At 32.6% G+C, this 25,362-nt stretch overlaps 1 protein-coding gene across 3 annotated transcripts in view; it reads left to right on the top strand.

The window, feature by feature from the left end:
• Positions 1 to 25,362, top strand: part of LOC139482692 (RUN domain-containing protein 1-like) — a 726,769-nt gene that overhangs the window by 236,900 nt on the left and 464,507 nt on the right. The gene's annotated exons all lie outside the window — the stretch shown is intronic.

The raw sequence follows: 25,362 nt of genomic DNA, 5'->3' as shown, positions 1-25,362 counted from the left end.
CAATTGGGTTCAACCCGTGCACTCTGGTTCTAAACCTTGTTTTTTTTGGTTCTGAACCTTGGTTCTTTGGTTCGAAACCATGGCAACTGGTTCAACATCCGGGTTGTTTGGTTCTAGCAACCCGACTTCTTGGTTCCATCTGGGTTCTTTTCTAGAACATTCTTATTTTCCCGTTCAACTTTGAGAAGATTATCCGCAAGTATCCGAATAAAAAGATAAAGTAGGTCAAAGACGCTAAACTTATTTTATAACCTTAAACAGAATATTTCATTCATAAATACATTTAACATCGTGGAAATATGAAGCTTATAATAATAAGGTAAATACTTTTTATTTTTATAATTTTACATTGGAAACTGGCCAAATTATAACAATTGGTTCCATCTGGGTTCTATTCTAGATCATTCTAATGTTCCTGTTGAACATAACAGAAGATAACCGCAAGTCTCCGTATAAAAAGGTAAAGTAGGTCAAAGACGCTAAAATTATTTTATAACATTAAATATTTTAGCATCGACGGTAAAGGAAGCTATAAGGTATTTATCTTCTCATTTTAATTATTTTGATAAGAAAACTAGATAAAAATAAAGCATCGTATAGATTTTTAAAACAAACCGAAGTATACAGTACATCGAACATCCTTTTATTTAATTCAGTCGTTTTCTTGTTGTTTTTTTCCTTTACTCATCCCTTATTTACGTAAATATGTCTAGACAGTGGCGGATCCACATGTATATATGCATATATATTTGATTGCACATTAATTATCAAGTTCGACTTAATTTTATTTAATGGCTTTTTAATAATGTCAGATTTGAAAGAAATACATGTGAAGTTTATCATACAAATCTTTTTGTTCAAAACAGAATGTTAAAAGACATATAAAGGAAAGTGATGATCAATAAGTTGGTAAGCTTTAATTAGTTGGAAAAAAAGTTATAAAATATAATAAAATGTATAATTATGTACAATAAATTTGTCAAATTTGATACTCATTCAGTCATTGTGAAGGGCATGCATATAATCATTCGGCCAAAAATAAATCAAAATTAAGATTAATTATTTTTATAATAAAAATTATGTGTACATGTGTTAATGACAGTGCTAGCTATATATATATATAGTGGGATGTGTATCACCAGCACAATAGTCAGTACTTCTGTGTTGGCGCCATGATTTAGGGGCATAAAGAGTTACACTAGTCCGTCTGTCCCGAACGTCCCATAAAAACGGGTTCCGCTCTCCTAACTTTAGTTTGCCTCAACCAAATACTATAAAACTTATACACACTATATAAAAGAAGCTGGTGCATGAGTGCCAATGAGAACTCTCCACTAGAGACTAAATGACACAGAAATTAACAATTATACAATGTAGCCTAGGTCACCACACGGTCTTCAACAATGAGCAAGGTTCATACCGCAAAGTCAGCTATTAAAGGCCCCGACATGACAATGTAAAACAATTCAAACGAGAAAACAAACGGTCTAATTTATGTACAAAAAATAAACGAAAAACAAAATAGGCACGTGCATATAAAATAAGGCGGGGTTAAACATGTTAGCGGGATCCCAACCCTCCCCCTTATGTGGCATGAGTGCCAATGAGAACTCTCCACAAAAGACCAGATGACACAAACACTAACAACTATAGGTCATATACAAAGTCAATACCGCATATAGTCAGCAATAAAAGGCACTGAAATGACATTGTAAAACAATATTCAAACGAGAAAATAAACGAACAAATTTATGTACAAAAAATGAACGAAAAACAAGTATGTAACAAATAAAAAACGGCATTCATTGAATTACAGGCTCCTGACTTACCAGGCACATACATACCGAATAAGGCGGGGTTGAACATATAAGCGGGATCCCCATGCACCTCAATACAAAATCAAATTTAAAATTTTTAAGTGTCACTTTTTTAGAGTTATCATGCCCCTTTAAAAACATAAGAAGTGCTGACTCTTTCGTTTCCTTTCTCTTAAATAAGTCTGACTCAATCAAATGTTAGGAACCTTATACGCGATTCACATTACCCCATAACACAGATCTATTAAGTTCGATATTGGGTCCCGATGGCGTCACTGTTCATGAGTTTTTAGATGTAAAAAGTTGTGGTACGAGTACCAATGATACAAATGTCAACCTGGAGCCTTGAGTTAGGAAAACTGCTAAATCTATTGTTTCTGTTCTTTAACTTTAATTTGCCTCAACCAAATGTTTTGAAACTTATTCACAATGCTTATGATCACAAAACGGTCAAAATAACGCGAATCCTGCATCTATATGTGGAAGTTTACTCATTTTTTTAGCTCACCTGGCCGAAAGGCCAAGTGAGCTTTTCTCATCCCTTGGCGTCCGTCGTCGTCCGTCGTCGTCGTCCGTCGTCGTCCTGCGTTAACTTTTACAAAAATCTTCTCCTCTGAAACTACTAGGCCATATTTAACCAAACTTGGCCACAATCATCATTGGGGTATCTAGTTTAAAAAATGTGTCCGGTGACCCGGCCAACCAACCAAGATGACCGCCATGGCTAAAAATAGAACAATGGGGTAAAATGCAGTTTTTGGCTTATAACTCAAAAACCAAAGCATTTAGAGCAAATCTGATATGGGGTAAAATTGTTCATCAGGTCAAGATCTATCTGCCCTGAAATTTTCAGATGAATCGGACATTCCGTTGTTAGGTTGCTGCCCCTGAAATGGTAATTTTAAGGAAATTTTGCTGTTTTTAGTTATTATCTTGAATATTATTATAGATAGAGATAAACTGGGAACAGCAATAATGTTCAGCAAAGTAAGATATACAAATAAGTCAACATGACCAAAATGGTCAGTTGACTACTTTAGGAGTTATTGCCCTTTATAGTCAATTTTTAACCATTTTTCGTAAATCTTAGTAATCTTTTGGAAAAATCTTCTCCTCTTAAACTACTGGGCCAAATTTAACCAAACTTGGCCATAATCATCATTGGGGTATATAGTTTAAAAAAATGTGTCCAGTGACCCGCCCAACCAACCAAGATGGCCGCCATGGCTAAAAATAGAACATAGGGGTAGGGTAAAATGCAGTTTTTGGCTTATAACTCAAAAACCAAAGCATTTAGAGCAAATCTGAATGGGGTAAAATTGTTCATCAGGTCAAGATCTATCTGCCCTGAAATTTTCAGATGAATCGGACATTCCGTTGTTGGGTTGCTGCCCCTGAAATGGTAATTTTAAGGAAATTTTGCTGTTTTTGGTTATTATCTTGAATATTATTATAGATAGAGATAAACTGTAGTGAGCAATAATGTTCAGCAAAGTAAGATCTACAAATAAGTCAACATGACCAAAATGGTCAGTTGACCACTTTAGGAGTTATTGCCCTTTATAGTCAATTTTTAACCATTTTTCGTAAATCTTAGTAATCTTTTAGGAAAATCTTCTCCTCTGAAACTACTGGGCCAAATTTAACCAAACTTAGCCATAATCATCATTGGGCTATTTAGTTAAAAATATGTGTCCGGTAACTCGGCCAACAAACCAAGATGGCCGCCATGGCTAAAAATAGAACATGGCGGTAAAATGCAGTTTTTGGCTTATAACTCAAAAACCAAAACATTAAGAGCAAATCTGACAGGAAGTAAAATTGTTGATCAGGTCAAGATCTATCTGCCCTGGAATTTTCAGATGAATCGGATAATCGGTTGTTAGGTTGCTGCCCCTGAATTGGTGATTTTGAGGAAATTTTGCTGTTTTTTAGTTATTATCTTGAATATTATTATAGATAGAGATAAACTGTAAACAGCAATAATGTACAGCAAAGTAAGAACTAAAAATAAGTCAGGATGACCAAAATAGTGAATTGACCCCCTAAGGAGTTATTGCCCTTCATAGTCAATTTTTAACAATTTTCTTAAAATTTTAAGATTTTCAATAACATTTTCCACAGAAAGTACTGTTATAGATAGAGATAATTGTAAGCAGCAAGAATATTTAGTAAAGTAAGATCTACAAACACATCACCATCACCAAAACACAATTTTTTCATGAATCCATCTGTGTCCATTGTTTAATATTCACATAGACCAAGGTGAGCGACACAGGTTTTCACAAGCAGGGGCATCTGTGGTTAATAGACATATTCTACATTTATTTCAGTAATCAGCTTATTACTTCCATTAGATTCTTGAAGTTCTTTAAATAGACCTAACTTGCACATTTTTTTTCAGGATCTTGGTGCAGTTTAGTAACAAACAGTGATATTTCAAGTTAAATTTGACCAACTTAACAAAGTGTTTCACTAGATTGAGCTCTCTGTCTAAGTGTACTTTATAGGTTCTTAGCATTGAGTTCAGTTTATTGATATGCGTATACCTTCTGTGTGAATTTTTATGATGTAAAAGCAGACTATCCATACCTACATGTCCATGAAATGAAATCTAAGGTAAAATGATTGAAACATTTTGCATTATCTATCACAACTGTCAGCACACGATGCTACTGAATCAGTAAATTTTCTTACTTTTTATTCACGGAAATTAAAGGATTTCGTTTCATCTGAACCAAACATTCTTAAAAATTGAGAATGGAAATGTGGAATGTGTAAAACAGACAGTAACCATGTCAAAAGAGCAGAAATCAGTCAAAGGCCACTAATGGGTCCTCATAGCTGACTATGCGGTATGGGCTTTGCTCATTTTTGAAGGCCGTACGGTGACCTATAGTTGTCAATGTCTGTGTCATTTTGGTCTTTTGTGGATAGTTGTCTCATTGGCAATCATACCACATCTTTTTTTATATCTTCAACAAAGCGAGAATATCCCTTCAGATGGCCCTTAACAAAATGTGTACCAGTTCAAACTCCAAATCATAAAATAAACTTACAATTAAAAACATACAAGACTAACAAAAACCAGAGACTCCTGACTTGACGTCAAGGTAATCATACCAAGAGACACATCCAATATGCAAAAGTCAAGAGTCAAAAAGTCATAGTCTGGTCAAAAAAACACACAAAGCGGATTTTGAGAAAAGGGTCATTGTGGTACACAAAACTAACAATATATCTAAGAAGATGTGGTACGAGTGCCAATCATACAGTTAATTCTCCATTTAATTCAAACAAAAAATACAAGTTTTACCTTAAGGGCAAAGGTCAAGCTCACATGAAGTTTCTCGTGCCAATAGACTCATCATCTTATGACAATACATCTACATGCCAAATATTCAGAAGCAAGGTCTATTGAAAATTATATTTTGAGGTGAAGGAAATATACCGAGGAACACACTGCAACATGATGACACACCCAACGTGCATACATGTAGGTCAGGAGTCAAAAATTCAAAGTCTGATCAAATGTTCCATGTAAAAAAATACACACAGCAGTCTTGCACGAAAGCTCATCATGGTACACGTAACAATGTCTTGTCTTGATGCACTACACATGCAAAATATAGAAAACCTAGGACTGAGACAGAAACACAAGACATATAACTAAACTCAATTGAATGGTACTTGTATTGCAGGTCACTACAATTGCCTTCAACAAAGAATATATATACTCTCGCAACAATGCAAAGTTAAACCCGTCTTTCACTAAAGTTTGAGCAGGATTCTTTGCAACGATTATCTTACCACATATAATTGAGAATCGAGTCGTGCAGTTATGTCAATAAATTAAAACGGTAAGATTAGACATTAAAACACTAAAAACTAGGGTTTACCATTAATTTTTAACCCAACCATGTGATAGTACTATGGTAAACTTATGGAAACACATGATACAGTCATGAAATTGAATATTTGAAATAGTACGACCAGAACAATACAAGACAGAGTTGTAAACAAAAGAAAGTAATGATACATATCGAATTTTTAATCCCAATGCACAAATTAGGAACCGTAGTTTTCATTCAATTTATTTATCTAAAATGTACGCTTGGGTTAAACAATGGAAATTAACACTGTATATATATATAAACGATCAATCTTGTAAAATAAATAAATAAATAAATAATCTTTATTTCAAGAGGATGATCCAACTAATCTTCCTGAGAGTCCTCAAAATAATAATAACATACTTATAAGTACATAGAGTATTATAAAGTTATATTATACACAATATACAATTGTATTTAAATAATAATGAAAAAGCATATTAATTTGCACAATTGATGAAAAATTTGTAACATTTTGTTTTAAAAGATACATGTGTATTACTCTTTTTTATTTCATTTGGTAAACTGTTCCATAAATATTGCTTGTAAAGAGCTAACTAAAAATTGGTAATAGTGTTTTCGGAAATAAAATCATGTGAATCATAAATACGTCTCTTTCTAAGTGAGAAACATCCCAAGAAAAGTGATTACGGACTGTTTTTTACGGCTTTTAAAATTAAAGACTCTGCAATTTAAAACTTGACATACAGGTTACATGTACTGTACACACTCGTGCATTAATTTATGTATTAATTTATAGCATATGTTGACCTCTAGATGTTGTTTTTTTTTTTTTTTTTGGTTGGCTGCTATTTCATTACAATACTCCTTTAAATCCTTCTATTCACGTTTTAATCACTTTTTAGAATTTTGCATTTATTCATAAAATTAAACTTTTATTCTGGTCAATGATTACAATTGAATAAAAAACTCCAAATATTTTTAAGTTCACAGTTTTTATAGTTGACTATGAGGTATGGGCATTGCTCATTTTTTGAAGACCGTATGGTGACCTATAGTTGTTAATTTCTGTGGCATGTTTGTCTCTTGTTGAGAGTTGTCTTATTGGACTGAATTATACCATATCTTCTGTTTTATGTTGTCAGAAAACAAAAACAAAATCTTATCAAGGAATATGCTAAAGGATGCTTTTGTCCAGAGAGAGAAACTAGACCATATTTTGAATTTTTGGATTTCGCAAAAAACATTGAATTAATAGCGAGAGGACTGGACATATTACCTATGCGTAATTTCATTGGTAAATAACTATATATATATTTTCACCAAAGCGCGACGCATTGCGGGGTACATAAAATATTGCACGTTCATTCCTCTGTCTGTCCTTTCGGTCCTTATGGTTAATTAGATTTTTCAAGTGAACAATTCTTTGCCAAATTTCTATAAAACTGATATCGTATGGACACGTTCGAAAACCAGTGCATATCAACTATTCTTTAAAAGAGTTATGCCATTTGGAAATATTAATTATATTGGAAATTGCATTGTAATTGCTGTCATTCCATCATTTCTCTTAATATATTTGTAAAAAAATTATAAAAAAGCCCAAAATAAACAACTGCGCTACGAGCACATGATATATACGCCCGTCGTCTTATGAAAAAAAAACATAATACATGTTTTTGAAATAACACAGGGCTTTGTACAGGAAGTCATGCTAAGTATACCCTGACTCATTAGGAAGTTTATAATGACTATGATATCAAATTGAAGCTCAATAAAAATTCAAGAACTAAAAAATGAATTAAAGAATCATCACGAAACAGTATACAGATCTTTAAGAATAATTTAACTAACAAGTATATGAAGTTTTATGCAATAATTATTAATATTTTCTTAGATACGACTCGACATGTGAAAAACCCCTCTTTTTTCATAAACTCAATAACTCTAAAATAAAAGAATCATCCTCAAAAAGTATACAGATCTGAGATTCATATAACTAAGAAGTGAGTAAGATTTTTAAAGCAATAATCAAAAATCATTTTTGAGATACAACGCGAACTGTGAAAATGCACCCCCTGTTTTTGTTCCAAAGTCTTGTAACTCAAAAAGTTCACCAAAAAGATATACAGATCGTTTGACCATCATGAAAAAACAACCATATTCAGTTTAATGACTTAAGGATAATATGCTGTACCATTTTACGACGTACATGCAGACGGACGCCGCACATTTGTATACATGTACCATAGTACGTCCTGTCAAAATTTGTACGGGCGTATACAAATATTGTTAGCTTTTGTCTTTTGAATTTTCCGCGGAGTTCAGTATTTTTTGTCGTTTTACTTTTTATTAGATAAAATACGTGTTACGTGGAGGTAATAGGAACTTTATTAAAGTTGTATCATTGTTGATATTAGCGGAATGCCTTTATTTATCTAACATAAATAAATTGTTCAGTTAGGAAATTTACTTCTTCTTGTACTTAAATTTTTGGTATTAGTTTTAAAATATCATTGTTGGTTTTCTATGCTGTAAAAAATGACAGAAATTCGGAGCGGGACTAAATTGTGGATGATGAATGATAATAAAAATGTCCTATGCTTGAATTTTTTTTCCCCATCAATTTGGGAATCAGAATATGTTTTCAAGACAAATACAACTAGTAGTCCAAATAATTATGACAGTAAGGAAGGGTATATTAAATATTTGCTTTGACGTCCTGCCTTCCTGTGACGTGTGAAAGAAAAAAATTATAATAGACTTTCAAGACGTTTAGACTAGTAAAAAACCATACCTCCTCCAACCTTTTGAAGTGCAATGATCGTTCCATAAATATTTTCCATCTGAATTTATTTTTTTATTTTAGACAAAAACTATATCATATATAGGACATACGACCCGAACATGCATGAACTATTTACCACTGGACGTTAAGCAAACAACAGTCAATCAATTTATTGGACATAGTCTGGCTATAAAGCTGGAATTTAAGGTAGCGCCTTCCTCATATTAAAATGATAATTGACATGCATTATATTAGTAACATCAAAAGGGTCAGTCATCTTGAGATTGCTAACTATACGATATTTAAATTTGTTGAAGATCACACAGAAACAGTAATGTGTTTTATTTCTTATGATGTTATTAGACTGTTATCCTGTTAGAATCAATGCACTAATATTAATGGTGTAGAAGTTAGCATGCGGGAGAAACAGAAATTGGAGCATCGGAAAATCCACATTACGTTTCTTATTACAGAAAATTACACGCATTACGTCCCGCAAAAAGTAACGTTTTGGGGGAATTCAAACGCTTTACGTCGCGCCAAGAGTTAACTCCCTTGAAACTGTATCGGATGCCCTTAAGCAACCTCGTTAACAGTTTAGATTTATATCAAATCGGATGAGAATCCAGGATTTTTAAAGGGGGAGGGGTCTAGCAAGTCAACATTAAGGTAAAACTATATTTAAAAAAAGGACTACGCATCTACCATACATGAAGCTCCTTGAAAAGGGCGTGCCTTCAGCTCCCTCCTCCCCAAAAAAATCTGCCTCAGCAATTTTAAACCCTTTTATGCTGTATATTCATGTAGCTGTACAGTGAAGCCTATGGGACTACAATCTAAGTAGTCATCTGAATCACCGAAAATCAACCTATATTTTCATGTATAACTTGATAATTAAATTTTAACACATTTATACATTTTTTTAAATTTGTTCTTGACAATTTTTTATACATATAAAAATATAGGGACAACAGAGTTGGTGTATGTGGGTTCGATTCCCACCCTAGGCATTCATTTACATTGGCTGGTGCAAAGCGGGCAGTTTAGCTTAGTGGCCCCACACTGACTCTGTTGTTCATATGTCACTTAAAAATATCAAGGGGCCTCGTTCAGGTCTTGCCATCTTTATTTTTCTTTTTGAAAGTCATACACAACAAAACCATTGAATAATTGTGAAAACTATATATATGGTAAAACTTTAATTGTTTTTGGCATAATTAACCTTGGCTGCCATCCAAGATCCAAAAAGTTTTTATATTCATGTTCATGATATTGATGAATTATATATATCAGATTTGGATTCTTTTGGTTACAAAACATTTTTGATGGTAGGTGGCGGCCAAATCTTTATTCCTAAAGGCTTAAAGGCTTAACTTAAAGCTTTCAGGACTGAAAATTGCCCAAAATCATCACATTTTGACAAATTTGGAACATAAAATGTACTTTTATGAAAAGAACTTATTAATTGAGCTTTAAGGTGGTACCCAACACTTTAACTAAAATTAACTTGGCTCGTTTAATTTTCATAAAATTTTGACGAAGTATTTACTTTGACCCTTTTACATAAATATAAAAATTTCAAAAAATTTGAACCAACCATTTTATCAGAAAAATTACACTGGTTATATAGCAGTTTGACAAACACTTATTTTGATCATTGAGAAGCTTAATATTCCCTTAACAACACAACGTAATTAAAACATTTAGCTGATATTACAGAGTTGTCTCCCTGTAGTGTTAGGTACCACCTTAAGACTTTTGAAATAGACCCATTTACAAACCAAATTGTGAACTTTTTGGAGTTTTATGGTAAAGTTTATATCTTAGGCCATTTTGGGCAATAAGTGAAACTTGTCTTTTGAATCAGTGGTTTCACAATAACCATAATACTAAGTATCTGTTAGAAGATAGCTCTTTCACAGTACATTGTTAAACTTAAAGATAAATATATACCAACAATGACCAATATAAATGATGGAATGAGATTATACATGTATATATACTGTTTTATATTGTTACTACAGTGCTATCCCCAGGATTTTTGGATAGCGCTGTGGTAAGCGCGTGATTTTTCAACATTTCTCAGTAACTTTGTTGAGGCGCGCAGTTGGTTTGTAATTGATTTGTTATGTGTTTTTCTAATATTATGCTATTGATGTTTTCTCTTGTAATGAAGTCGTCAGTCATCATGCTCATGGAAGTTACCCCTTTGTTTGCTAACGTTATTGTCTGGATATAGACATGATAAAGAAAAGTATTTTTTCTCCATTGTAAATCCATATAATCCTCATATTATCTGTGTTTAAAACCCAAGAAGTCTTTTCCATGATGGTCTATACCAGACTTTGTGAAGATTTCTTATCACTAACAGGTGAAGTTTCAGAGCATGTAGGACCAACAACAAAGTCGTTGTCAGATTCAGTGTTTGGTTTTGTAACCCACTGTAGCAGTGTACTGTTAACCTTATGACGTTTGACAGGAATTGACCTTTTTTAGCATAATGATTTGTCATTTTTCTGACCTTAACGTTATATAATATTCAAATGGCTTCATCCAAGCTGGACATCGAGAAAGTGAATTTCTCAAGTCATTTAATTTCAGCTTGGAGTTGGGGTTTGTTTTTCTAATCATATCCTTTCAATTGTTTTCAAAAGGTAAAATTCATTACTGTAGAATTGCTGCCTTACATACATGAATGAACATTAAAACCAAACTGTTGTCATTATTCATAAAAAAGAAACGAAAAGGGAGGTATGACATGTATGATTGGTAATCAGACACCAGCTCTAGACAAAATGATGAAAAAGAAATAAAGCTTACCATACAACATTTTTACAATCAGAAAGAAACTATACATACACCAGTAAGAAATAGCCATGAAATGACAAATGTTAAACAATATATACAAGAAAACTAATGGCCACATCAATGTACAAACAGAAAATCAAGATATACACCAAAAAATTACAAGCCCTGTTTCCGGTACTGGCATGAAAATACGGATTTTTTTGTGTTATTAAAATTTGCTGTTACAAAATATTAGAAATTATTGAAATTAAGGAATGTATCTCCCTCAAGCAAAGCTCTGATTCCTTTCACGGATTTGACTATACTTTTTGGACCTTTTGGATTATAGCTCTTCATCTTTTATATAAGCTTTGGATTTCAAATATTTTGGCCACGAGCATCACTGAAGAGACATGTATTGTCGAAATGCACATCTGGTGCAAGACAATTGGTACCGTTAATTTTATTACAGGCTTCATACCTTAAGGACCGACACATTCATATGGTAGTTGTGTTCTATATGTATGGTGCAAAATTTTCTCATTGCTAAAACCAGTGGTATCCAAAGTACTAAATCCAGAACAAAGTAAAAAAAGACTAACAGTTGAAAAACTATCCAGATGTTGTGAAAGTCAATTACAAAAATACCATCATTAGCGAAAGGTTATCTACATATAAAACATTGTAATATTTACAATGAACCATTTTAAAATAATTAGAAAACAGAACCTACAATGTACATGTATAGCTGCTGATTTAAAAAAAATATAATGGATTTATATAAATGATTGACTGTGTTACAATAAAACCAAGATAACTCAGTGAAGCTATTTATGAACATTTGAAAAGTTTGTGTTGACTGCAACAAAAATCTAGAATAAGGGATAGTAATCTTGCTGTGTTAACATCCATGTAATTAGCAATTGATCCAAAAGCTAAATGTTTCAGAAAATAGAAGACTTGGATACTACATGTATGATGTACAAACATTGTTAATAAATGCCATTTGTAGAACAGAATCTGCTTACCCATCTGGAGCACCTGAGATCACCCCCAAGTTTTGGTGGGGTTTGTGTTGCTCAGTCTTTAGTTTTCTATGTTGTTTCTAGTGTACTTTTATTTGTCTGCATGTCTTTTTCAGTTTTAGTCATGGAATTGTAAGTTTAGTTTCGATTTATGAGTTTGCTGTTCATCTGGTACCTTTAGCCCCAATATTGCAATTTATCTGTTTTAATATGATTGTCGATCTTGAACCTCTTTTTCATAGTTCAGTGAGTGACTATATAGCTACTCGAAGAATTGTTTGCTATGTTGATTCTTTATTATAAGTTATACGCTAACGATTTTTGTATGTGTGCAACTATATGGTCATAATGCCAATCTAACAGTTCTCATTTGACCACGTAATCATTGATTATTCACAAAGCTAAGTTTCCTAGTTCAAGTCAGTATCTCAGATATGATAGCAAATAATATTATTTGTACTAAATTGTAAGGTGAACATATCTGTCTGGCAGATATAATATAAATACCTGTCATTTATCAATAATTCAACATAACTTGAGGTCCTCTGATGTTCAGTACTTCAGTACTTTGATTATAGCTTGTATTCATTATGGTTTTTGCTCGTTGTTAAGTTTGAATTGCAATCGTTCATATCTTGTTCCATTCTAGTTAAGTTTTTATCAGTCATATTTGAAAAGCAAGTCTAAGTCATTTTTTTATCCAGTAGACATTTATTGGACGGAAGATTGTTGGCCTTTTATGTAACATAAGTGACGATTATTTGAAAACGCTTATTAAACAGCCAAATGGATGCACAAAAGTAAAAATATGAGTCACAGATCCGATTGAATACAATTATCTGCCAAATTTTATTGATTTTGTAACATTTTTTATAAATATGACCAACTTTTTACCCAAAATCACCAGCACCGTATCAGGACCCACCAGCACATGTACAGTATCAGGACATAAATAAACTGAGCAAATGTAAAATTTTCTTAAATTGCACGGGTTTTTCACAAAATAATTTTGTCTTTTGGATTTGAGTATAGAAAGCGGACTTCATGAGCATTTTTGTTTTATTTTTCCAGTTCTAGATTTTCTGAAAATGAGCATTTTTGTTTTATTTTTCCAGTTCTAGATTTTCTGAAAATGAGCACTTTTGTGTTACGCTTACTAAAACAGTTTATAGTTTTTTTTTTAATGGTTTGCTTATGAACCCATAAGAAACAAAATTGAAAAATCTCAACTGCTTCCTTCCATTTTTATGAGAGAAAACGTCAAAAATCATCATTTTCGTCTTTGTTTACATTTTTTCAATGATCACCAGCACCAGTCAGGACCAAATCACCAGCACAGAAAGTTTTCTCGCAGGACAACCTTACCCACCGTGAGACAAATAGAATTGAAGATTACATTTTGACGGATGGAAGAGGTGTGTTTACATATGAAATATTTAAAAAAAAAAAAAAAAAAAAAAAAAAAAAAAAAAGCGCCAAGTTGTAACGTGTTGTCTGTTTTATATATATTTGTGTCGCCGTGACAATTTATAGTTCAGGCGACAAATACATTTTATAATTAACACTTCTGTCGTATTGCGCTTATTTGTATCCCTTTCTTAACCAACAGCTCACTGAAATCGACTTTTCAAATTAAGTAGACTAGTGATTTCCTGCACAAAATTTTTACAATTGCATTTAATAAATGCAGCATTTATACCAGACGTTGCGCACGATATTGGTGTCACTTTGGAAATATGGGTTAGATGGCGGGTTATTCAAATTCAAGCTCTTATCCTATACAATAAATAGCCATGTTATGCATATCATTTGAAAGGAAATAAACCATAGAAATCAATAACATAGATGAATTTGTGCTTTGTCTCTTTCTTAATGAAAAAAATTGCTCATTTCGATGCCTATAACGTCATTTTAAGGGTGTCCCGCCGTTACAATTTTGTTTTATGTGCGTCTTTGAAAACCCAGTGCGGATTCATTAGTAAGTAGAATGGTTTAAAATTTTACAACTATATTGTATACATTTAACGTTAAATGAAGTAATAGACGTTTTTAACTATAAGATAAGGAAGATCGTCAGAAAAGTTTAAACAAAAAAGAGAAAAAATGTCCCAACTTGCTGCTCAACCCGAAAAAAACTTTCTGTCTTCAATTTCATAATATATAACATACGAAAATGGATTTTAATAATATCAGAAAAATTATACATGTTCCGAAGAAGCTATCTGAAGTCATCATTATGTAACTGCGGTCTTATTTTAAAAACATCGTCATTTTTCCCGTGTCCAATAAAATGTCCCGATGGACAAAATAACACAAAGAATAATTCAGAGGCTTTTTATCAAACGAAATTCTACTATATCTCAAATTTTTATCACCTTTTAACTGATATGAATGGAAAATACATTTATTTTCCTTTAAAATGATATTATATGTACTTGTGTTTGAGTTGCAGGTAGAAAATCCGAAACGATCTAAGATGTCCAATGAAATGTCCCCGTAACCGTTATTTGACGTTCGTGTTTTAATAACGTTATTTAAACTGTTATACGACTTTTCTTGCATATTTGGCATAACATAATTTAATAAAATGGTCTGATCTATATAAAATAAAGTTCTCATTTAATATGCATTAAAATGTAGATCTGCATTGTTTCAAGGATATAAGATGTTTAAATATTTAACTGGGATACTCCATAAAGACAAGGCCCCTGAGCTACATGTATAAGTATAACAAAGAGAAAACTTACTTATGACCACACCCCCACATTATAAAAGCAAGATACATTGAAAAAGGAAATGCAAACAAAACTGAAATTATAATTATCCTCCTCAGCCAGATAGTATCTGTAATTTCTAGCATTGCTATTAAAAAATTCGAAGCTATACACATGAATGAAAATTCTCACAATAAATCTTATGAGAAAAAGTACTCATAAGTCATGAACATTTCAGTAAAACGTGCAATCATTTTTTGTTTTTGTTGCATCGACTCATTTAACAAAAAGTTTTATCAGAGAAATACTCGTATGCCATAAAATTACAGTATAGCTATACTGTGAGTACATCTACCTAGCAATGTGTATGAACAATACGGTTATTACTGTAGAAGTAGTGTGACGGAATGAAGTTTATTTTCTCGAATCTCCAACAGAACTGCCTGGTAAATAGGCATGTATATGAAAATTAAAACTTTTCCGTTTTACCATTATTTGAGAAAGAACGAAAGAGAGAGAGAGAGAGAGAGAGAGAGAGAGAGAGTAGTTGTCCGATATAAATGATGGATGGCACACAAACATGTAGCAGCTAGCTCTAAGGTATTCATTGACAGACACTCCAAACTCATTCGAGAAAGAAAAAAATAACAAATCAATCTTTTGTGTGCAAATGTTGTGTAAAGTAGATCTTTTTTATCTTCACAAAACGCCACAAAACATAGCTTGAATATTGATTCTTACATCGCGATGACCGTGAGGGGATTAATTCCGATGTATTGTTGCCATAGAGATTTGACTTTCGTTTTTGACTGGTAACCGATCGTATAAATACGCGGATATCATCGAGTGCAAAATAACATATCTTATCGCTTGTTATAAATTCATTTCTGCAATGAATACTCAAAAACGGAAATTAATAATACAAAGATATTGTGTCGTTTGAAATATTTATATGCATTAAAATCTATGCACACGTACAAAAGAAATGTGTTAACGCATGCGGAAGAATATCACAAGAAAGTTTTGTAGGAAATTATGAATGTCTACTCAAATCCAATCTATTGAAAAAATCGAATTGTGATTGAACAGTGTCCACCATGCACGTGTACTGCACTTTTATTAGAATCGTAGAATAGAATGATATACAATTGGATGAAAATTATACCTACATGTAACTGCTATATACAAATATTAATATAATATATAACAACACATCAGAGTATACTGATTTGTATCACCACAATATAATAGATATGAAAGCAGTGAAGTTGAATTCCCTGTCATTTATTCGTCATCCACGCAGGAACTTTTCTCAGAAAAAAATACATAAATCTCAGTTTCAGGTATAGAAATGTGATTTTTTTCTGAGACAAGTGCTTGTGACCACGCACAAGAACTTGCGGTCATCCGATGTTCAGTACTTCAGTACTTTGATTATACTTGTAAAACAATGTAAACTCAAACCAAAAAAGATTAAAACCGAAAACATAAAAATAATCGTTTGGAAACGTTTTTTTTCAAAAGTCAAAGAAGATTTAGTGTAAACCGATATACTCTGGTATATGTTGAAAATGGAAGCGCTGAACCAAAAATAACCAATAGTATATAAAAAGTGCATGGAATGCATTCCTGGCCCATAGTTGTTCGCTTGAGAAAAACAACATGTATCCATGTGAACATGCATGCACATATAGCAAATACTTAAAAATACACATCTAATAAAATGAAAATAATTGTATCATTTAAAATCGGATTTTAACCTGCTGGTAATCTGTGAGGTAGGTATTGGTCTATGTAAGAATTTTTTATACTTTGCCAAATTCTATAATTTCAAATATTATTAAAAAAAATATTGATCGCCGACCCTTTTTTGAAGCTTGAATTTGTGAAAAAATATCAGTTGAAAGGATACAACAATACAGAATCACCGTTCTCATAATAAAGTATTAAAAAGAAGATGCGGCCGTATGACGAGACAAACTTCCATTAAAGACCAATTAACAATTTCTATAGGTTTCTCTATTGCAATCAAATATGAGCAAAACCCGTACCGTATAGTCAGCTATAAAAGACCCTTAAATGACAAATGTAAAACAATTCAAACGAGAAAACTAACGGCCTAATGTACAAAATGTGTAAATTCCTACATAACATAATTTTCTTAATCATTTGGTAAAACAACCCTGATTTAAAAATTGTAACCAATGAAAACATTAAATATTTTCTTTTTAAAAAAATAGTTTAGACCGCGACCATCTTTAAATTATTGAAAGTTGGCAACGGCAGCATAAGAGCACGTATTTCTTTTTCAAACTTGATGAACATTTTTTTTATAAAGCTTTTCGTTTAATAGAGATTTTTGTCAAAAATATTCTATTTTTAACGTTTTCCATGAAATCGTGGTTGATGTTAAGATTGTGGTCTTACTTAAACGTTAAAATAAATAATATGCATTATAATGTAAGTATAAGTCACTGCTTAAGGTTATAAGCAAAGACAGCCAATGTGATATGTTGTAAGCACGCTCGTCCTAAGAGTAAAGAGATTCGCCTCAGATTTGTCCTGCATTTGTTTCACTCATAGTATCAAACTAAGTTTGAATGTTTTAAAACATTGAAGACAAAAAAGCGCCAAAAAATATGTACAAAACAGACTCTTTCGTTCATTTCTTTTACAAAAATTAGGGAGTTAGTTTTCTCGTCTTCATTGTTTTACGTTGTCATTTCGGGGCCTTTTATGGCAGACTATGCGGTATGGGCTTTGCTTTTGAATGCCGTACAGTGACCTATAGTTGTTAATTTCTGTGTCATTTTGGTCTCTTGTAGAGAGTTGTCTCATTTGCAATCATAACACATCTTCTTTTTATATATTTCATCATTTAACAAGACATTAAATTGTTATTTTGTGTTATTGTTGCATCTATAATTCTTCGCAAAAATTAAAAATTTGTTCATGTATTTTTGTTCAAATTTAATGGAATTTTGTATTTGCACCGCCTTAAAAAAATAAAACCATATAAAGAAGCAACTTCGAAAATCTCTGTACTTTAAGCTGCATTTCACATGAGTAGAATATAAGGTCAACGTTTGAAACTTTCCGTGGAACAACGTCAAAATCGTCGTTTTATTAGCAACGTCGTGTAACGCTAAGTGGCACCAATACCGTGCGTAACGTCCCAGCAATTGGTGATTCGCAAAAAAATAAATGCATCAACTTATTTCTGTATTTACAATATTTAAAAAAAAGAGGCAACAGATACCAGAGGGACATTCAAACTCATAAGTCGAAAATAAACTGACAACGCCATGGCTAAAAAGAAAAAGATAAACAGACAAACAATAATACACAAACCACAACATAGAAAACTAAAGCCTGAGCAACACAAACCCCACCAAAAACTGGGGGTGATCTCAGGTGCACTGGAAGGGTAAGCAGATCCTGCTCTTATGTGGCACCCGTCGTGTTGCTCATGTTAGTATAAACCCGGTAATAAGTATAATTCGATATGTCTCATTCGGGAAAAGTCGACGAGATTGTAATTACGACATAAGGAACATATCCGATATCATCTGTGAAACGGATATTTCATAACTGTCAACCAACTCGTGATGGCGTCCGTAAAACTTAAGTAGTGATAATTTCAACTTCACCACTTGGAACTCTTGGTTTAATAGCTTCCTTGTGAGCAGCAACCCTCCATCAAGGAAATCAAGATGGGAAATAAAAGCCATGGAGTATCGTATCAACTGGGAGATGCATACTCCGTATCCAGGCGCTGCTGGAATGTTGCTGCATAGAAATGGAAAGTTCACAATTGAGAAGCTGAAATCATCTCTTTTGTCGTAAAGTTTTGTTTTCAACCGAGCCTCATTGTCAATTTCTAGATGTAAATTAAGATATGTGGCAGACTTAACTGTATCTGTTGTGTCCTTTATCTCAAGTTCGATGGGATAGATGCATTCAAAAAAGGCACTAAATTTTGAATTATTTAGTGAGAGAAAATCATCTATATAGCGGAAAGTAAAGTTAAAGGAAATTGCTTACTTCTTTTCTTTCTGACTAAGAAGTTCCTGTATGAAGTCAGCTTCATAAGAACAAAGATACAAGTCGGCAAAAAGAGGGGCACAGTTTGTTCCCATTAGAATGCCGATTGTTTTTTGGAAAATAAAACGTCCTCTAAACGTAACAAATATGTTGTCAATCAAGAAATCAAGCATATTCATTGATAATGTCAGGTAAAGAGAATTTTTTGTTTGAATCAGAGTGATTTTTAACAAAGTAGGATTTATCCCTCTCTAAGTACAAGATACTTGTATCTACGTTGGTCATTCTTTTTAATGAAACAAAGCAGGACCAACTCTATCAATTTGTCTTTTAGTTTCGAATGGGGAATACTTGTGCAAAGTGTTGAAGAGTCAAATGTTTTAATACTATTGCAAGATGAAAGAGTCTTGGATTGCATGTACTCTAAGAGATCCTTGGAGTTTTTTAGATTCACGCCACCTCCAGAATAGTCAGTTTCACAATAACTTTGAAGACCGGCTTTGATTGCTGATAAAATTGATGTTATTAATTTAGAAAGAAGTTCGTGGAGCACTTGGACTACCCAGCAATATACCGTTGTTTGTAAGGACACTTATGTAGTTTAGGTATCCAATACAGTGATGGAAGATCCAGTTCTTCATCTTTGGTTGAAATTCCAAAGGAACATAGAACAGACCTATGAGTATCCAGAATTTCCTCTTTAGTTAGTGTCGTGGGGGTATATGTTGAGTTCCCAAGTGAATTGTCAACACCTAATTGCGAGAACCCCTGAGGGTTCACGCATATATATTAATTGATGTTGTTGTCTTTCGGAATACTGGAAATGTCTATTGTCTTTTCGGAAAACATCTGTTCTTTAAGATTTTAAAACAAAACCATTTTAGCAAAATTAAAAAAGAGCTAAGTCCTTTATGCAGTAATTAAGGAGTTTTTAAAAATTGTTCCTATTTTAATTAAAATTAAAAAAAAAAAGAAATTATCATAATCATTTTATTTAGTTGGTAAAATAATGGAACAACATATTTTTTATCGTTATCAAAATACAAATTGAAATGAAAAGAAAATAAATTGAAAGAAAAACTAACTGAACCTTAAATAATCGTTGAGATGTGTAAAATGCAGATATGAGATGCTACAACGAAACATTTCATATTTTAATAAACATTCAACTTATTAAATATTTTTAGCGGTATGATGATGATTCTGAAAGAATAATTAAATATTAGGACTTGATGTCTGAGATGACGAATAATAGAAAAGTTGATTATACATAAATTATGCAATAGCAGGAGTGAAATACTAATGCAGGGTCAGAGATAAAATAACGATTGTCTTTAATAGGGACTGAGTGATGATAGATACAGTCAGAGATAAGATAACGAATTTACATTGATATGATTATTTTTAAGGCTCTATATTTGTATCAAAATATAAATAAGGAAAAAAAGCATTAAATAGAATAAAAGATTGAATAGAATAAAAGACAACGCAATGAAATCAGGCAGTTAGTTTTCTCGTATGAATTGTTTTACATTTGTCATTTCGAGGTATTGTGTAGTTTACTATGCGGCATGGGGTTTGTTCATTGTTAAAGTCCGTACGGTGACAATAATTGTTAACTTCTACGTCACTTGGTCTCTCGTAGAGATTTGTCTCATTGACAATCATACCAGATCTTCTTATTTTTATATGAAGTAAACAAAAATGAGGTCTGATCTATCCCTCGATGTTTGGATTGAAAACTATTATACAAATGTACTTAAGTTACTAACGGTTTGGGATCGCGAAAATATATTAGCAATTGTCCAAAGAATTATAATAACAGGAAGAAGAATATTATCTATGCCAGATTATTTTATAAAAATGGAGATGCGTATGTTAATTTTTTATAGGAAAATTTGTGAGTTTTCCAAAGCACGTGTGTTGACTACTCTCTCCAAAAAATATAGTTATAAAATTAATGACATAGTCAATTCTTTTGTTTTTGGTATGTGACCCCCCCCCCCCCCCCCCCCCAAAAAAAAAAAAAACAGATTTAAAATTGAAGTAGCTGGTGCACAACTTCATGTCCACCGTAAGAAGAATCAGTGCAAGTTTCTGGGAAATCCGTCAATTTGTTTTCAAGGAGTCGCGGCAATCTGTATTCATAAGTGAATTTAGAGGGTGTAGATGACAAAGGCTTCGAGCGTTTCTGGCGACATAACATAACAAATTAGAATTGTATTCATAAGCCGGAATTTAGAGGGTCTAGATGACAAAGGCTTAGAGCGTTTCTGGCGACACAATAGGACATAACATAACAAATTAGAATTGTATTCATCAGTGAATTTAGAGGGTCTAGATGACAAAGGCTTAGAGCGTTTCTGGCTACATAACATAACAAATTAGAATTGTATTCATAAGCCGGAATTTAGAGGGTCTAGATGACAAAGGCTTAGAGCGTTTCTGGCAACACAATAGGACATAACATAACAAATTAGAATTGTATTCATAAGTGAATTTAGAGGGTCTAGTTGACAAAGGCTTAGAGCGTTTCTGGCGACACAATAGAACATAACATAACAAATTAGAATTGTATTCATAAGCGAATTTAGAGGGTCTAGATGACAAAGGCTTAGAGCGTTTCTGGCGACACAATAGGACATAACATAACAAATTAGAATTGTATTCATAAGCGAATTTAGAGGGTCTAGATGACAAAGGTTTAGAGCGTTTCTGGCGACACAATAGGACATAACATAACAAATTAGAATTGTATTCATAAGCGAATTTAGAGGGTCTAGATGACAAAGGCTTAGAGCGTTTCTGGCGACACAATAGAACATAACATAACAAATTAGAATTGTATTCATAAGCGAATTTAGAGGGTCTAGATGACAAAGGTTTAGAGCGTTTCTGGCGACACAATAGGACATAACATAACAAATTAGAATTGTATTCATAAGAAAAAATAGCACATCTAACTAACATATAATTTTTTTCTTAAAATCACTATCCGTATTCAACGGACATGCGATTGCAAAAACATGATTTTTAAATTGCGTACTGGACATGAGCTATACTGAATTGGCACTGTTATTTCTGCTTCTCTCTGTCTGTTACACACTTGTATAAAAACAACAAATCAATAACTTCATTATATTTTGGCTAATTTACAAAAGGACAAGTTATGAAATTAAAAAGTGAGATTTGTTTGAACCATGGAAGTAAAACTGGTTTAGGTTTCAAAATGTTCCTACTTTAAATACCTCATTTGAGTTTGTTGCCTGGGGAACTAATAAATTGAGATCAGGCATATCTTGACTATAATAGCCAATGACGAAACCATGGGAGAGAGACAAATTATTTCTTTAACAAGAAAATTATGCCCAACATAGAACATCAGTTTCATTAAGAATCCAGTTTATCTACATCTTATAAGAGTTATTACATTTTACTATGAGAGACCATGTACTTTTAAATTAGTACAACTGTTATCTGTAAGAAATGTCAAAGAGCTAAACAACCTGGGAAAATATTTATTTTCTGCAGAAAAAGCACGTAATTGTTAATTATTCAAATGCTTATTTTTAGTTTAATATGTCTATATGTCATACTCCGCTTAATTCTTTCATTGATTTGTATAATTTGTGTATAAATGTTATATTATGCTGTATATTATCTATTGGATATTTATATTGTGTAAATCCAATAAGCTGCATTTGCTTTCGGAAATTAAGTATTATATATATAAAAAAAAAGAAATGAGGTGAAATCATGCATCTTTATTAAACAATTATTTGATCTTTCATTCCAAACATGCATTTAGGTTCACGATTGCATTTCTTTTTTTAAAGAAAGCAACTTGCATTGTCCATTTATAATTCAGTATATGTAATCTGTTAAAGATATACTCATTAAAATTGGCAATTAAAGAAATCTACAAATACATTTTTATTTCAATCAAATGCGTAAAAAGGAGTTAACAGCAAACGTTTTATATTTATGGAATCGTGCACTAAATCTTCGCGTTCGATACTATCAGATTATTACATGGCATCATTATCAGCCCAAGAGTCGAAGGCTCGAGGACTGATATTGGCCCAAACGAAGGCTGATAATATATCCGATATGAAAAATGACATGTTATTATCTTTTTTATGCTTCAACAATGGAGTAAAATAACAGTTTAGTATATTGGTCCGTTTAAGTGGTTCCCAAGTAGAAGTTCAAAAAGTGAAAAGTTTACGGACGACGGACGCCAAATGTTAATGTAATACACACGATATGAATGATATGAAAAATGTCATGCGATGATCTTTTTATTATATACTTCAGGATAAGAAACACAGACAAGAGCTATTTTTAAAACTATGCATTTATTGTATCATTTAGTTTGCATTTTACATAAAATATTTCCATGTTTCCTTATATTTGTTTTGTATCCTACTAAGTATTTTTTTTCACTGAAAACGTACCGTTGAGGTGTATTTTCCGAAAATTGTCGAGTGACGTCCCATCACTGTTGACAAGCGGATGATGGTAACTGAAGTTACCACGATCCCAATATGGCGGAGGGGAATCCCCGTAAGATATATCCCTCTTTATTTCTTTGTTCTTAAATAAATGTGACTAAAAAAGAAAAGTACGCATACTTCACAGTAGAGTCAGACTTTTACAGGATATGAACAAATATATGAGTTGCCTCGGATAGAAATCGACCTTGTGCAAATGAATATCAATACATCTGCTAACATATTTTGGATTTAAAATAATCTCTATGCCAATTCTGTAACTGTTTTGTAAATTTAGCCATATAAGAACCCTGAAACACAGACCAAAGTTCATCTATTACTGTATGTTCCAAACTTAGTCATCATCTTATACACGTACACGTTCGAATGTCGATTTCTACCCGAAGCAGCTCATTTGACATGATTCTCGGTTGAAAAGAAAATTTCGTCCTCTTATTCGAAATTCATTGAAGAAAGAAGTAAAAGGCTAATGTGTATTTTTCCAGTTATTTATAATTCTTTTTAGATTATAATTTATTTTATCAAAATTCAAGTGTGCGCCCCGGAGTTTTGACGTAAACGTAGCTACGCGCCTGGTAAATGTTTCCAAATTTATAATTTATTAAGTATTAGTAAAATGTTTTTGTTTTCCATAATTAATATTTTTGTTATGTTATATATTTGTTTTATCGGTAATTTGTACATTTTTCCTTTGATGTGTACTCGCTGATAATGTCAGTATCAGTGGACTGGCCGTGATATAAAAATTATTGGGTTAGTACGCAAATGACATGCGCGAATGCAACGCGTAAGGATCTACTTTCCCCTTTCATTCACAAAATTGCGCGTGATTTTTATCGCAGAAACGCACGAGATTTTTGGCGAATGAAACACTTGACATTGATTATAACTTTCTCAAAGTTAGTTTAGCCTTTTTTGTTGTGAAAATGTGAACAGAAAATGCATGAAAAAACCGACAGACTTAAAACAAACTGCGTTAGCCATAATTAATATATGAAGTACAACTAACACATCGTCCATGGTGTTCCAATCCAAGTTTTTATTCATACAATACCAATTCATAGCCTGGTGCCGTTCCAAGTAGTTTTCTTTTTCTGTTTCTTAAGAAGTATTTGATTTACCTGTTCAGTCACTATAAAGTGTTACAATTCATATTTAAACGCAACACATAAATAGTGACCAAAAAGGTACCGCTATCGCATGAGAGAAGCTAGAAAAAAATGAAATTTACGCATTTTCGACATCTTTGTGGGACCATCATAAATAATATACAATTTTAAAAGATGTGGTTTCATTGTCAATTTAAAGACAGATATTCATAGAACAAAGAACAAAAAAGTGAACTTATTCATATGCGGATCTAGGATAAATTTTAAAAAGGGGGTAACCGGGGCACCATCTATTAAAATGTTTGAAATAATTGTGAAGTAGACAAGAAATGAGGTTGTTCAGATAATTTACAAATTACAGTGACTTACTATGCTCGAGGGGGGATAGGACCTTAATCGGGACTCCGGGATCTGGTGACTGGTGTCTTTAAGCTCGTGATTTCGGGATATCGGGGTTTACTTTATTTAAATCACAGGAGTTTGAAATCCTATCAATAAGGCACAGGCACTTGTTTCTATCTATTTATATGGATAGTCGACCTACCTATGGATAAAAACAAGTGCCTGTGCAATAAGGGGTTAAATTCGGGACATCGTGCTTTCGTGTTTTTAAACCCGGGATTTCGGGATCAGGACCCTCCCATCCCCACTTTATGTTGATGCTTTGTGGAAAATAAAGAAATCTGACTTACCGGTATGCATTATTATAT

This window comes from Mytilus edulis, chromosome 7 (assembly GCF_963676685.1).
Source record: "Mytilus edulis chromosome 7, xbMytEdul2.2, whole genome shotgun sequence".
NCBI lineage: Eukaryota > Metazoa > Mollusca > Bivalvia > Mytilida > Mytilidae > Mytilus > Mytilus edulis.
The sequence above is the reverse complement of the archived record's forward strand: the minus strand, read 5'-3'. Positions and strand labels throughout refer to the sequence as shown.